A 14,608-nucleotide genomic window follows, 5' to 3' on the forward strand; every position below is an offset into this window, starting at 1 on the left:
CAGACCACACCTGGAATACTGTGTCCAATTCTGGGCACCACAATTTAAGAAGGATGTTGACAAGCTGGAACGTGTGCAGAAGAGGGCAGCCAAGATGGTCAAGGGTCTCAATCCTCAAGAAAGGGTGGGAATGATTTCAGCCCCTGCTCACCTCTGAATGTACAGCCTCAGGTAAACCAGAAGATTTGGGGTTTGCTTTTATTTTATTTAATGAGATTTACATACCACTATGTACCACTACATACCACTGATCGCAAGGTCGGCGGTTCGAATCTCCGCAGCGGGGTGAGCTCCCGTCGTTCGGTCCCAGCTCCTGTCCACCTAGCAGTTCGAAAGCACCCCTAAGTGCAAGTAGATAAATAGGGACCGCTTTATAGCGGGAAGGTAAACGGCATTTCCGTGTGCGCCGCTGGTGCTGGCTCGCCAGATGCCGCTTAGTCACGCTGGCCATGTGACCCGGAAGTGTCTCCAGACAGCGCTGGCTCCCGGCCTCTTAAGTGAGATGGGCGCGCAACCCTAGAGTTGGACACGACTGGCCCGTACGGGCAGGGGTACCTTTACCTTTACCTTACATACCACTAAAATCAAGGAAACCTCTTGTCACTTTACATGAAAGAATATAAGCTATTCATTTTAAAAAATACTGGGTTGAAATAAAACATTAAAAACAACTTGCCATGAAATTCATCAGAATATCAATAACCCCTGCAGTTTAAAAATATGTATACATAATAAAATTATATGTTAAAATTGCATGTCTTGGTGGGCTTGCAAGGTTTTAGGTGTCAAAAGCAATACAGTGAAGGCACCTTTCTAATATCAGTGGGCAGGGAGTTCCAGGGATTAGGTGCTGCCACACAGAGGAATTTATTCCATGCATGTGCAGAACCAACATTATGGCTTGCTATAACTAGAGATGCTATCTGCTTAAATCGGCTGTTATAGTTCACCTCTGAATGTCTTTCTCAATGACAACTGTCTGGTGAGGCTTATAGTCATCCCAGCTAATTATCTGTTTGGTCATAATTTCCCTCGAATACAAGGCAAGTTAATGGAGAGCATCCAATCCCTTCCTCAGTCTGCTGGTTCAGTGAAAGTCTCTTGGGGTGCATGTGAATGTTCCAAAAGGAATGTGCCAGGAAACAGCCCATCCTGGCTTAGCAAACCCACCACTCAAGTTGCCAGGAGCTAAAACTGTGTAACAGGGAACCTGGGAGCTACAGTCCTCTGGCCTTTGCTTACACATCAAAGATCTGCTAGAGTTAATCTTTGCGTTTCCATCCATGTTCTAAGCTGGGAAAGGAAGCAGGATAGCTAATTACATCCCACATCACAGCAAATGGCAGATGAGCCACAGTGCCTTGTGGCTGATCATCTGTGTTGAGCAGTTGCTCCCGATTCCCATATTTTGGCTCCTCACTTTTGCCTCTGCTTTTTTACAGCCTCTCTCTCTCTCTCTCTCTCTCTCTCTCTCTCTCTCTCTCTCTCTCTGCATTACAGAAACTTCATATGTTCAAGTCAGGTGCCTAACTGCTAACTTGGAATCCAGATACGGAAAGCATTCAGTCTGTCAGCATTTCCCAGTCTCTGGTGCCTACAGCTGCTTCCAAAGAGGAATTGGGGGCTTTTGAAAGCATTGCAGCTGGAGACAAGATGTTTCCATCTGCAGGACTGCAGGTGGTTATACAATTAAGCCAACCCCATATTCCGCACCGTAAAGAGTCGTGTAATAGTATTTCTACTGTTCCTGCACATCTGTTTGCTGCTACGATGTTTCGTAAGCAAAATCTGCTGTCTGCTGGGGGCAGGCAGAAGAAAGAGGTGTTAAGTATTTTGACTTGGAAGATGTGGCTGTTTCATTCACCGGAAATAGTAACGGCGTGCCCTGGCTGCCAATGAATGAATACGAGACTATTCTTGGCACTGAAAATTAAAAAGGGGAGGAAATTGAGGTCTTCTTCTTGTTGTTTTTTTAAAAAAACTACCGTTTACAAGACTCAAATACGATCTACCCGAAAATCTTTCCACAGCACCACACTTTGGCAAACCCACAGAAATGCATGCCACGCTGTCCATTTATTTGGGTTGTATTGTGATATGGCGCTGTTGGGTGGCAATTTGTATTGTTATACATATGGATTTACCAGTGAGTGGTTTCGTTGGTGTTTTTTGCAGCACGTTTTTTGCTGAGTGGAAGGAATAACTGGTGACAAAAGCTAGTGACTTAAGTGGGCAATATTGGAGCAACTGGGATAAGAGATATGGAATTTGGGTGTGATGTACACATGGGGGGGAGCCTTGTATTTTGTGATTCAGGCTGTGCCTTTCCAAAGGTGAGCAGCTGGAGAGGGAAAGGATCCTTTGCTTTAAAGATATTTCAACATGTGTATCTATGTTTTTTTGTTTCGGAGGATTTTATTGCTTTATTGCCATGTGCGCCATTTTAGAATAGTTTCTCCATTTGACTGTTTGTTTTACATGCATGTTGGACAGGGCTCATGTAATGAGATCCATCCTGCTTAATGACTTATGCTTCCATCCCCTGAAATTGGTTGTGGGGGTCAGGAGAACCCCCCAGAACCCCCAGCACAGGGAGAGGACGGCAGGGACTGTTTCATCTGGAAATGCTCGTGCAGAAGGAATGTTGGCTTCAACTCCTCAATTCTACAGTATGATTCTATTAGTCTGTAATTGTACAGCGACATTTAATTCCACCCACTGTATTTTGCTTAAGAGGCTGTCTTAAGTACTATAAGCAGGATATAAATAGATTAAATAAGCTGTGCACCTCTAAGGTACTGCAAGACTCATTGGTATTGTTCTTTTTCAAAGTATTATTTGAAAACTGCATGTAGGCCACACCTGCTATAATCCATATCAAACAGAGGCACCATCTTCTTAAGCACTTTTTGGGGGGCGCCATGACATTCTGATGTCGCACACATGGCATCGCACTACATCCTGATGTCCCTCCATGCCTGGCCTCCACAATGTTGCTTGTGCGGGATAGGCAGCCTCATATAACCAATGTGCATAAGTCTAATTAATGTATGAAGGGGTTAATGCCACAGAGGGAACTGCCCTGCCAGGCTCAACTATGTCACTCCCTCTCACCTTGGCAGGAAGGTGATCAAGCCTACTGTCGTACCTCAATCTACCTGAGAAGCTCAGCATGTAAAGACATCTGACCTGGTTGCTCCAAGCTCAAACCGCATGGCACTTACAAGCCACTCTTGTGTTCCTATACCAACAATTTAGGAACCTTCCCCACTGTAACTAAGCCAGGTTTTACTGCCTGTGTTTCCTGACTGATGTATGGAAACGGACATGGACTTGACCTTTTGAGAGTTTGTAAGTAAACTATTTTTAACTTATCAAACATGTGGTCTTTTTCTATGCTAGGGGAACTTTGGAAAGGACTTAGAAGGGCATATTTTAAAGGTCTAACAGCCTTCATTTCCATGCTTTACTTTATTTACATTTGGTCTCTGCTGGGCTTTGGGTACTTGTCCCAGACCTGGATCTTGGCATCCAGGGAATCTAACCTATTTTTCTTTGCCACCAACAGCCTGTATGTTTCCAGGGTGGGTGAGGTGGCACTTCTCTGCATATGCAAACTGTTCCAAGGGAACTTTGCCAGCCAGGCCCACGATAATTTATTCTGATGCCTTCCTTTCTGAGAATGTTCCTACTGGAGTTGTTCTGTACTCCAGAAACTTGTGAAGCCTTGGGTGACCTCAACCCTGTGGTTGAATTTAGCCTGCGATAATGAGTTAAACCTTCCAGGGTACATGGCACCCGCGGGCAAGCCTTTCCTCTTCTTTGAGGTGGCTCTCCTGGCTTGGAACTGAAAGCAAACGCTCAAACAGCGCAGCAGATCATTAAATGGCTGGTACAGAGAGGGATGAAAACCAAGCAAGCCCATCTTCATGCTGATTCGGGCAGCTTTAATCGCCTTTTTTTGTGACGCTGGGTGAGAATGCCTCAGTCATTAATCCTGACTTTCAAGCTCTTGAAATACAGTGCTATGGCCATTATATATGCGCTCTCTCTCTCGCTCTCTCTCTCTCTCTCTCTCTCTCTCTCTGAGTACTAGGGTACTACTGGGATTATTGATAGTACCTCTTAGGAGTGTTTACAAGAATCTACCTGGTGATCAGGAACAGGTAAATCTACCAGTTTCAGTTTCTCCCCATTTCTCATTCGTCCAGCCTGCCACTTTCTGCAGCAGTTTGCAAATCCAATTTTGAAGGATGTCTGTGCTTCAGTTTATGTATAGTTTTAGGGCACGTGAAGTAAGTAGGTTTGCATTGAAATGCAAACCAAAGTAAATTTCTCCCCTGTTCCTACATGATACTGATTGTCAATGGCAACCTAGACAGAAAGCAATTGTTAGCAAGGGTAAGATCAGTAAATAGGCAGAGTGTGCCATGCCTTTCAAATGCATTACAATCATCTTCTTCTTCTTCTTCTTCTTCTTCTTCTTCTTCTTCTTCTTCTCCTTCTCCTTCTCCTTCTCCTCCTCCTCCTCCTCTTCCTCCTCCTCCTCCTCCGCCTTCCTCCCAAACAGCTTTCTCTTTTTCCCCAGTTATATTTTATTAAATTTTCAACAACAACAAAATCACATCTGCACTCCAACACATAACAATTTTTCCTTTTGTTTTGTCAACTTCCCACCCAGTTTTCCATGGTGAGTTTTTCCCCTCCCTCTTGCCGCACCCTATCTTCTCTCTCTTCTACCATAATAACCATACAATAATTTCTAATTCCTTCTGTTGCTCATAGTTCAAATCCTGAGAATTCATTGCACCAGAGTTTTCTTCAGGTAATCCGAAAAAGGCTTCCATTCTTCACAGAATGCATTGAAATCTATGCTGCCAATGCATCGAGGAAGCATGAATCCCAGGAGTGCTCAGGTCCTGCTCACAGGTTTCCTGCAGACATCTGGTTGGCCGCTGTGAGAATAGGATGCTAGATGGACCATTGGCCTGATCCTGCAAGCTCTTCTTAGCCGCTGCAGCAGTAGCAAGTCCTTCAACTTCCATTTTCCATGTGCTTGTCTTTCCCTTTTGCATCACCGATGCATAAGCCGAGCCTTCCCGTTCAGGGACGGTTTACATCCAGCAAATTTATCATCATCATTGCAGAGAACTGTGAGGGCAATATTTATTGCACCCTCCTTCCTCCTGCCTTCCTGCACTTTAAAGCTAGCTGGCACCAGCTCTCTCTGGAAGTGTTAGCATACCCTCCAACATTTCTCCAGTGAAAACAAGCATCTCCTGTTCCATAATAATAATGGTGGTGGTGGTTTTATTATTTATACCCCGCTCATCTGACTGGGTTGCCCCAGCCACTCTAGGTGGCTTCCAACATATATAAAAACATAATAAAACATTAAACATTTAAAAAGCTTTCTTTTACAGGGCTGCCTTCAGATGTCTTCTAAAGGTTGTAAAGTTACTTATCTCCTTGGCTCAGGGGTCGCATAACTGTTGGGAGATTCCATTCCACCTTTTGTTGCAGACATGGGATTGTTGCGCGTCACATGTCTGTTTACATTCCAGCACAGACTGCTGGGCCTCATGAGCAGAACTTCTGCTCTGTGTATTGCTTCTGTTTTGAGTCTCTCTCCGAGAAGACGGCAAGGAGAGATGACATGTTTCTTTGTCCTGATTTATGTATAATAAATCCGTAGTTTTAGTATGTATCCTCACAGCCTCAGCCTCTTCTGTTGTGAAGTTTACACTGCTACGTATAGTGTGCTCAAGGCAGCAAGCTAGAGTCGCTGATTTACGTTGGAGCCAGAGGTCAATGAATCTCTGCAACATGAGGGCTGAGAGGGAGACGATCCAGCTGGGGGCTTTTGACCCCCAGATGCCGACAATAACTAGATGCTCTCCAACATTTCTCCGATGAAAATAGGTCCGTCCTAAGGAAAAGCGGGACATTCCAGGATCAAATCAGAAACTAGGACAGCTTCTGTAACTTGGGGACTGTCCCTGGAAAATAAGGACACTTGAAGAGTCCCCTTACTTTTCCATTTAAAAGTGCTCCATCCCATCATCCAAGGAGATCACTCAACGTGAATACCTGAATTTCACTCCCTGAACCAGTCTATGAGTCTCAGGAGATGGGGAGCATCTTGGAGGAAAGATAGACTATAACAAATAAATACCTTGCTTAGGTGGTATTGCAGAGGCGTACCCTCTTGAAACAAGACAGGTAGATTTATTGGACTATTGGTCGAATCTAGCACCATTTTACGCCCTTGCAGATCTCAATGAGTGGAGGTCATGGATCTGGAATTTGTTGGGAAGCCACTTGGATCTCGTACCTCCAGCAATGATCTGATCAGCCGCAGCAATGAAGCTGATCGGATTATACAACAATTATGTTCTGCTGGAACAGAGGAGACATCAGTCATTCTGCACGATAATTGAAGTCTTCCTATTCATGACACTCGATAATTAAAACATCAACTCTTCAACTTTTATGACCAATATATTAATCTGCCTCCTCCAACTCGTTCTTCTTCAAATAATGCTTCTGGTTATGGCGTGGGAAGAGTAGCGGGAAGAATGAGGCATGTGGTGACATTTGCAAAAGAAAAGAAGAAAGGAAAGAAGAAACCTAAGGCACAATTTCAGGCCTAGCGATCAGTTCAAAACCAAAGGCCAAGCCTTGCTTGCTTTACTGAAAGGAATAATCCCACTGATTTAATGGGATTAATCGCATCAGTGAAGGCAAACAGCACACTTCCCTTGGGAATAGTTCGTTTCTGGAGATTATGGAGTGTAAATGGAGATGGAGCTCTCTGACCTGTGCCAGAGAAGAGCAAAGGAGACAGAGGCCTCCCTCCTCTTGCCATTTAGCCAGTGTGGTGTAGTGGTTAGAGTATTGCTCTAGGGACTGGGAGAACTAGGAACTGGGAGACCAGGGTTCAAATCCCCACTCAGCCATGAAGCTCTCTGGGTAACCTTGGACCAGTCATTGTCTCTTGGCCTAACCTACCTCACAGGGTTGTTGTGGGAGACTATGGAGAGAGGGAGAGCTATGGGCACCACCTTGAGCTCATTGGGGGTAGGGAGATGGGATATAAAGAAAATGAATAATTTTGAGAACTGATTCAGACATTAATGAAGGTCAGGTGTGACACTCCCCCTCTAGCACAGGGCATTAAAATTGCTACAGCGGGCAGAAAAATAAGACCCTGAGAAATTTTCAAGTGGTCAGTGGACAAATGTTAGGAAGCCACTGGTTTTAAGCAACAAGTGACTTTAAAATAGGATCAGAGCTTGAGTGTTCATAGGTTGTGAGAGGATGGTGTTTAACCTGTTGCTGTAGGAGTGGGTGGGGAGAATTCTCCTGCGTCACCCCCTCAACTATTCTCCATCTATTAAAGAGGAAAGAAACAGTATATAAAATAATTATCTCAAAGGGGAGAGGGGGGAAATGGTGAAATTCTTGTGAGTGGGGTGCAGGGTTTTTGTTGCACTTACTTTACATTCATTGTGGTCAAGGGGTGTTTGCGAGTGTCTTATTTCATCCTACAAAGCATCCCACCAATGGTCTGCATCCTGCAGCCTCCCTGGGTGCCTACACTTCGGTCAAAGCCCAGGGGGAAGCATCAAGAGGTAACTATTCCCTGTAAGGGACCTTTTTTAGATTGGGAAGTCTGGGGAGGCTGCAGAGTTCTGGATAAATGTTTATGGTGGGGTGGGACATGCTCACCACTCTCGGCCACCTCAAAACCCCAAAGTAAGCTCAAAACCCACTGGTATTCCAAAGTGCCCTGAAAATGAGGCAGGGAAATGGAAGCCTGTTTCACAGAGGAAGGTTTTGAAAAATCGAGGGACTGATTTCATCAAAGCACCAGTGTAACTATTTCTGTGTGCGTTTCCAGAGGATAATTTAGCGGCGCAGTTAGATGATTTCAGGCTCCGGATGTAATAGTCTTATCCCCCTCCCTTCCCCTGGGTTAGATGCTATTGTGTATTCTTTCAGCATAGGGCAAGGCAGGGCTGCTGGATTGGGAAGCCCCACTGCTAACTCTGCTAAGTGGGACCACGGGCATCTGCCCCCAAGTCTCGCCTGGGTGGTGCCATTTATTGAAATGCCGTCCCATTCCCTGCGAGGGAAAAGAATGCAGGCACAGCACTGGGCCCTTTTCTCCCGCTGGTTTGTTAAATGCAATTCCTGCACGGAAACGACACCTCTGGCGCTGCTGTGCTTCCAGGTGCAAAGTTGTGAATTGGCTGCTATAACCCCCTCCAGCTTCTGATTTCCTGTTAATGTAATCCCAGTAAGTGGCAGTTCCTTCCTGGAAGTCAAATAAAATTAGACGCAGGAACTTAAAAATGGCTACGCTGGATCAAACCCAAGGACTATCGGGCACCAGTGTTGGCCAGTTGGGAGCCTCTGCAACCTCACCACCTCAATGAAGATAAAATCTCATTCCCTGCCCTTTGCTCAGCATCAGAGGAATGCCACAAGTGGAAATGAGCGTTCAGTTTTTAGCTATGGTTCATGAATTTGTCTAATCCTTTTTTTTAAAAAAGCACTTGATTTTGCATGCATTGGTATAGAGGAGCTGGAACAGAGGTAGAGTGAAGTTCATGTGTTTTCACAAGCAGTGATGTCACCTTCCAGAATGCCAGAATAACCAACAGGCCGCCTCCGTCCAGCAAGCAAGCAAGGTGATAACAAGGCTTTCAAGTTTTAGGATTGTTTGTGGCAGATTTGCAGAAAATATCAGAGCAGGAGAAGACTAATCAAGCAGAGGCTGGATACTCCATTCCCTTGATGGGATTTAACCCTCCCCCTGCCTGCCGGTTCTCCTCTGCAGGTTTTATCATTTTTGAGTGTGGTGCTCCCTTAAGAAGTCATTTAATCCATGTACGCTACAACAGCAGCAAGAATACTTATTGCAAAGTACTGGAAGACACAAGATCTACCTACCCAGGAAGAATGGCAGATGAAGTTGATGGACTATATGGAAATGACCGGCAGAATTCAAGATCAGGGAGAAGAGTCAGTGGAAGAAGATTGGAAAAAATTTAAAGTATACTTACAGAAATATTGTAAAATTAATGAATGTTAGGAGGTTGTTGGAAAGAAGTTATTTGGCTTTAGTAGAAATGTTATTAAGAATTAAGTAAGAATAGATTGATTATGGTTAAAGGGTAAAATTTAAGGTTAAATGGCGTCAAGAAGAAGTTTGGATTTAAATTTGAGAAAGAGGGAAAGGACTTGCTGAAATAATTAATTGAACTGGAATACAAAGAGGGACGTTTGAGGAAGTCAAGGAAATAAGCAAATGTAAAATAAGGATATGAAAATATGGGTTTTTTCTTTTTCTTTTTAAAATGTTTGTGTTTTTAAAATGCTTTTGTCTTTTTTTTGTTTTTTCTCAATATTTTTTTTCTTTTTTATTGTAATTTTTTATTGTTTGTCTTTCGTTTCTCTGTATTTGTTAAACTTTAATAAATATTTATTAAAAAAAAGAAGTCATTTAATCCAGTCCAACCCTACTCAATGCAGTATCTGCAACTGAGCTCGTTGGTGCTTATTCCATAACTTAAACTTGCAAAAACGCAGTGAGCACCAACGATCTTCAGCCAGCTAGGACACAACCTTGAGTTTCAAACTCGCAAATAAGTGTTACCATTTAAATCAGTTGTTCCCAAACTATTTCGGGTCACTGCCCCCTTGTTTCCATGAAATCATCCCCAATTCCCCCTACCCTATAAAAAACATTATTCAGAACAGCCAGCAGAGGGGCGGTATTGCCCACTTTGCGAACCACTGAGGCTAGCATGAAGTAGAAACCCCAACTGAGCGGAAGAACTTGAAAGCCTCGTCATCCCTTCACTTGCCTAGGCAAAGAGGGTCCATCAATTCCCCTTGTGCACCAGCTGATGACATCATTACTACTGGCCAGGGGGGTTGGGGAGCAATCCAGAGCTCTGCTTCATTGTGCTCCCCTTCCACTCTATCTCTGCACCTGGCTGCAAAGCGTTTGCTTGCTATTCTCTGCCTTCATTTATGTGTCACCATCCTCTTTATAAAAAAACCTACAGCAGAAAACCCACAGCAAGGGGGAAGGGGCTAGAGGCACTCCTTTCTGCTTTTGCTTCTGTGCTGAAGAGGAGAGGAGAGAGGGAGAGAGGACGTGTTTCATGTGGCTTCTTTCGTTAGCAAAACTGTTTGCTTTTGCTCCGAGAACAGAAATCCACACTGTGCCTTCCCGTTAGGGCCCCGCGCCTATTGTCTTCCATCCCGCTCTTCTTCAATGTCACCTTGCACTGAACTACAAAGAAATCTGTCAGCCTCCTTCATTTGCCTCCCTTTTCATAACCCTAAGCTACACGGCGGCTCGGGGAGTTCAAGAACAGAAGCTGAACGGATATTTCCCCCACGTTCTCCATCAGCTCATGTGAAGCTGGAGTTCCCCACCGTTCAAGCAAACCCTAATTGCTACCCAAAGTCAGCAATCTTCGCTGCGATCCCAACGCAGCAGGCATTAGGCTAATTACCGGGGAGCGTCTTACATGGCTTTGAGACTTAAAAGTGACTTTTTAAAAAACCATGAAATCTCTGCAATGCTTTGGATTTGGGAAACGCAGTGTTGTAAATCAATTGCAACAGGAGTTCCTATCCTCCCGACCCCTTCCTGCTATCTTTTCTTGCAGTTTGTCCTGCTGAAAATTTACATTTCTGGATCCGGATGCTTGTCTTTGCTTTTGACACCGTAAAAGCCCTGTTTGCAAAGGTTCGGGGTGTGGGGTGCCCATGCAAGGCCCCCCCCCCGCAACAATGTTTTCAAGTGCGTCACACCCTGTCTGTCATGAACTGGTTGGAAACAGAGGAATGGTGGTGGTGGTTCCAGATGCGGAACCAGCAAGAAGGCTCAGAGCCCTGGGACTGGTGGTGGGACAATGATGGGTGATCAGAGGGAAGAGAGAAAATCAGGGCTTAGTGAGCTGAGAGAGTCAGTGTCAGAGAGCAGTTCAGAATCAGATGCAGGGTTGAGATACTGGGGGTTCTGCTGCTTTATCCTCTCTGGAGGGTCTGGGCTGAGGTTGCGGCTGCAGAGATGGACGTCTTTTTAATGATCCGACGTCACAAGACGACCATCTTCACAGACGCCAAGGAGTCCAGTACGGTGTATGAGCTGAAAAGAATTGTTGAGGGGATACTTAAGAGACCCCCAGAAGAACAAAGGCTATACAAGGATGACCAACTGTTGGATAACAGCAAAACCCTTGGAGACTGTGGCTTCACCAGCCAGACAGCATGACCTCAGGCCCCAGCAACAGTTGGCTTGGCCTTCAGAGGCAGTGAAGAGGCCTTTGAGCCCCTCTGCATTGATCCCTTCTCCAGCCCCCCGGAGCTCCCAGACGTGATGAAGCCCCAGGACTCTGGCAGCAGCGCCAACGAGCAAGCGGTGCAGTGAGAGGCCAGAGGGCGATGGAGCAAGCTGCACAACCCGTGGCACCCCCTTCCCCACCACCCACTCCCTCCCTCAACCCTCCAGTGTGGAGAGAGACATGGCACTGTCCCATTCCTCCAATCCAGATCCCCCTTTTACTCCACCCCTCTCTATACAAGACCACACCTCCTTCCAAGCCCCTCCCCACTCATCAAACAGAGCAATGTTTTCATTTTTGGTTTTGGAAACAATAAAAGTTCAGCTGGGGTTTTTTTATATAAAAAAAGAAAAGAATCAGATGCAGAAGCTGAAGCAGGCAAGAGAGATATGGGTATCAACCCCTTCTGCTGCTACAAGCTCTTCTTCCTGCTTGTCTCCCAGAAGCAAGAGAGGGGTGAAACAGGCAGAGCAAAGACAGGCTGCATGCAGGCACAGTCTCTGATTGCTTTCAAAGAGGCCTGGAGAAGAGGAGACTTTGATGGCTGTGGAGGGGCTGAGGCTTTCAGTCACAGCAACTGATCCATGGGGAAAGATGTACCGGCGATGAGTTGCTGTGCTCATTAGACCTGACACCCAGCCAAGTGTGTGAACGCCATGTTTTTGCTTCCTGAGAAAGGAGGAAATGGTCATCAGTTCCCTACTGACTTATTCTGTTTTTGCTCCACTTATTTAAAAAAAGGAAAAGGAAAAGGAAAAAATAGATGAGCATTAAGATAAAGGGGTAAAGGGGACCCCTGACCATTAGGTCCAGTCGTGACTGACTCTGGGGTTGCGGCGCTCATCTCGCTTTATTGGCCGAGGGAGCCCGCATACAGCTTCCAGGTCATGTGGCCAGCATGACTAAGCCGCTTCTGGCGAACCAGAGCAGCGCACGGAAACGCCGTTTACCTTCCCGCCAGAGCGGTACCTATTTATCTACTTGTACTTTGACGTGCTTTCGAACTGCTAGGTGGTCAGGAGCCAGGACTGAGCAACGGGAGCTCACCCCGTCACGGGGATTTGAACCACTAACCTTCTGATTGGCAAGTCCTAGGCTCTGTGGTTTAACCCACAGCGCCACCCGCATCCCTAGATGAGCATTACTTTAAGGCTTAGCTGGCTAGGTGGCCTCCAGATGTCATTGGACCACAATTCCTGTCATCCTTGACCCAGCTATGCTGCTTGGGGGTGATGGGAGTTGGAGTCCAACAACATCTGGAGAGCACCATGTTGGGGGTGCTTCTCTATAGTCACAGGAAATGGCACGTCAATCAAAAGCCAAAACCACTTGCTTGAAGCCGTAAAGGATTAATGCAAGTGATGACCTCAGGCACTGTCCTGGTTTGGTTTTGTTCTTTTGAAATCTGTTCTTTTTTGTCGGATTTTTCTGGGCTTTATTGAACACAATGGAGGCAGCTCTGTTCGGAGAACAGATCCTGCAAAAGCCGATTTGTCTGCGGCTGTTGAACAGGCAACACTTTGCTTGGCTTTGACTTTCATAGAATCAGCTCACTGGGGTTTGTCGATTCTATATTGGCCCATTCCTCCTTGGCAATGATTTCAAGAAACACAATTTCTAGAGAATTCTTACTGTGAGGATTAAAATCGTCTCACCAATGCGATTCATAAATTATCCAAGCATACCCCTCCTTATAAAATCTTTCAGGGAATCCTCAGATGTGACTTTTGATGAGCACAATACCTTTGATGAAGTATCCTATTTTCTCCATCTTTAATTTGTGCTAGTGAGAAGGAATGCTGAGTAATGAATAAGAAATCTTTGTAGTCTGTACTGTATTAAAATTTCTTTTGACACCTTTTGGGGCGGGTGGGGGCTATATCCTGAACCTAGATGCGGGTGGCGCTGTGATCTAAACCACTGAACCACTTGGGCTTGCCGATCAGAAGGTCGGTGGTTCGAATCACTGCAACGGGGTGAGTCCCAGCTCCTACCAACCTAGCAGTTCGAAAGCACACCAGTGCAAGTAGATAAATAGGTACCGCTCCGGCGGGAAGGTAAACGGCGTTTCCGTTCGCTCTGGTTTCCTTCACAGTGTTCCGTTGCACCAGAAGCAGTTTAATCATGCTGGCCACATGACCCGGAAAGCTGTCTATGGACAAACGCCAGCTCCCTTGGCCTGAGAGATGAGTGCCACGACCTTATAGTCGCCTTTGACTGTACTTAACTGCCCAGGGGTCCTTTCGGTAAAGGTAAAGGGACCCCTGACCATAAGGTCCAGTCGTGACCGACTCTGGGGTTGCGGCGCTCATCTCGCTTTATTGGCCGAGGGAGCCGGTGTACAGCTTCCAGGTCACGTGGCCAGCATGACTAAGCTGTTTCTGGGGAACCAGAGCAGCGCACGGAAACGCCGTTTACCTTCCTGCCGGAGTGGTACCTATTTATCTTCTTGCACTGGGGTGCTTTCGAACTGCTAGGTTGGCAGGAGCTGGGACCAAGCAGCGGGAGCTCACCCCGTCGCGGGGATTCGAACCGCCGACCTTCTGATTGGCAAGTCCTAGGCTCTGTGGTTTAACCCACAGCGCCACCCGTGTCCCCTTTACCTTATTTCCTGAACCACTCCAAAAGCCTGTTTTGGTGCAACTAAGTCTCCCCTTTTTTTGGAGGCTCGTCTCCTTGCCCTCTGCCTCACCTTTCCCAATGGACACTGGCTGTAGCTGTTCCTCATCTGCCATTCAGGTGTTGCTGATGTGCAAGGAAACCGCCTTTGCAAAATTGCCCTGTAACTTTCCTACGGTTTGGGAGAAGAGGGGAACGCCAACAATTCATAGAGAGGTCCCCCATCCAGGTTTAATTTTATAGAACTCTGTGCTTTTCCCAAGCAAGCAATTCCATCTGTTTCCCAACAAAATGGCATGCTTGGCGAACTCACAAAGAGCAAGAAGTGATAGCATATGTAAATACTTTCTAATTATGCACAGCAATGGAAGTTCACAGATGGAGAACACAACCACCACCCCATCCTCTGCTACCTATAATTCCTCCTTGAAATGGTCTCGTGCTGCAATTATCTGTCAATGGGTATTTTCCCTCTCCTAAAATGGAACTTTCATTATCTAAATTGGGTTTTGAGCAAGCATAGACTTCGGGCGGGGTGAGGGGGAATAAATAAGGGAGAGCCCGTTGCATGAAGTATCTGCGTGGGCTGCGAACACCGTTGAGTTCCTTTACCGCTTTGC

The 14,608-nt window shown here is 45.9% G+C and overlaps 1 pseudogene; it reads left to right on the forward strand.

Annotated features, from left to right (window-relative positions):
• The first annotated feature begins 11,032 nt into the window (after positions 1-11,032).
• On the forward strand, positions 11,033-11,697 carry LOC114601350 (elongin-B pseudogene; annotated as a pseudogene).
• The last annotated feature ends 2,911 nt before the right edge of the window (positions 11,698-14,608 follow it).

Source organism: Podarcis muralis, chromosome 8, assembly GCF_964188315.1.
Source record: "Podarcis muralis chromosome 8, rPodMur119.hap1.1, whole genome shotgun sequence".
Taxonomy (NCBI): Eukaryota; Metazoa; Chordata; class Lepidosauria; order Squamata; family Lacertidae; genus Podarcis; species Podarcis muralis.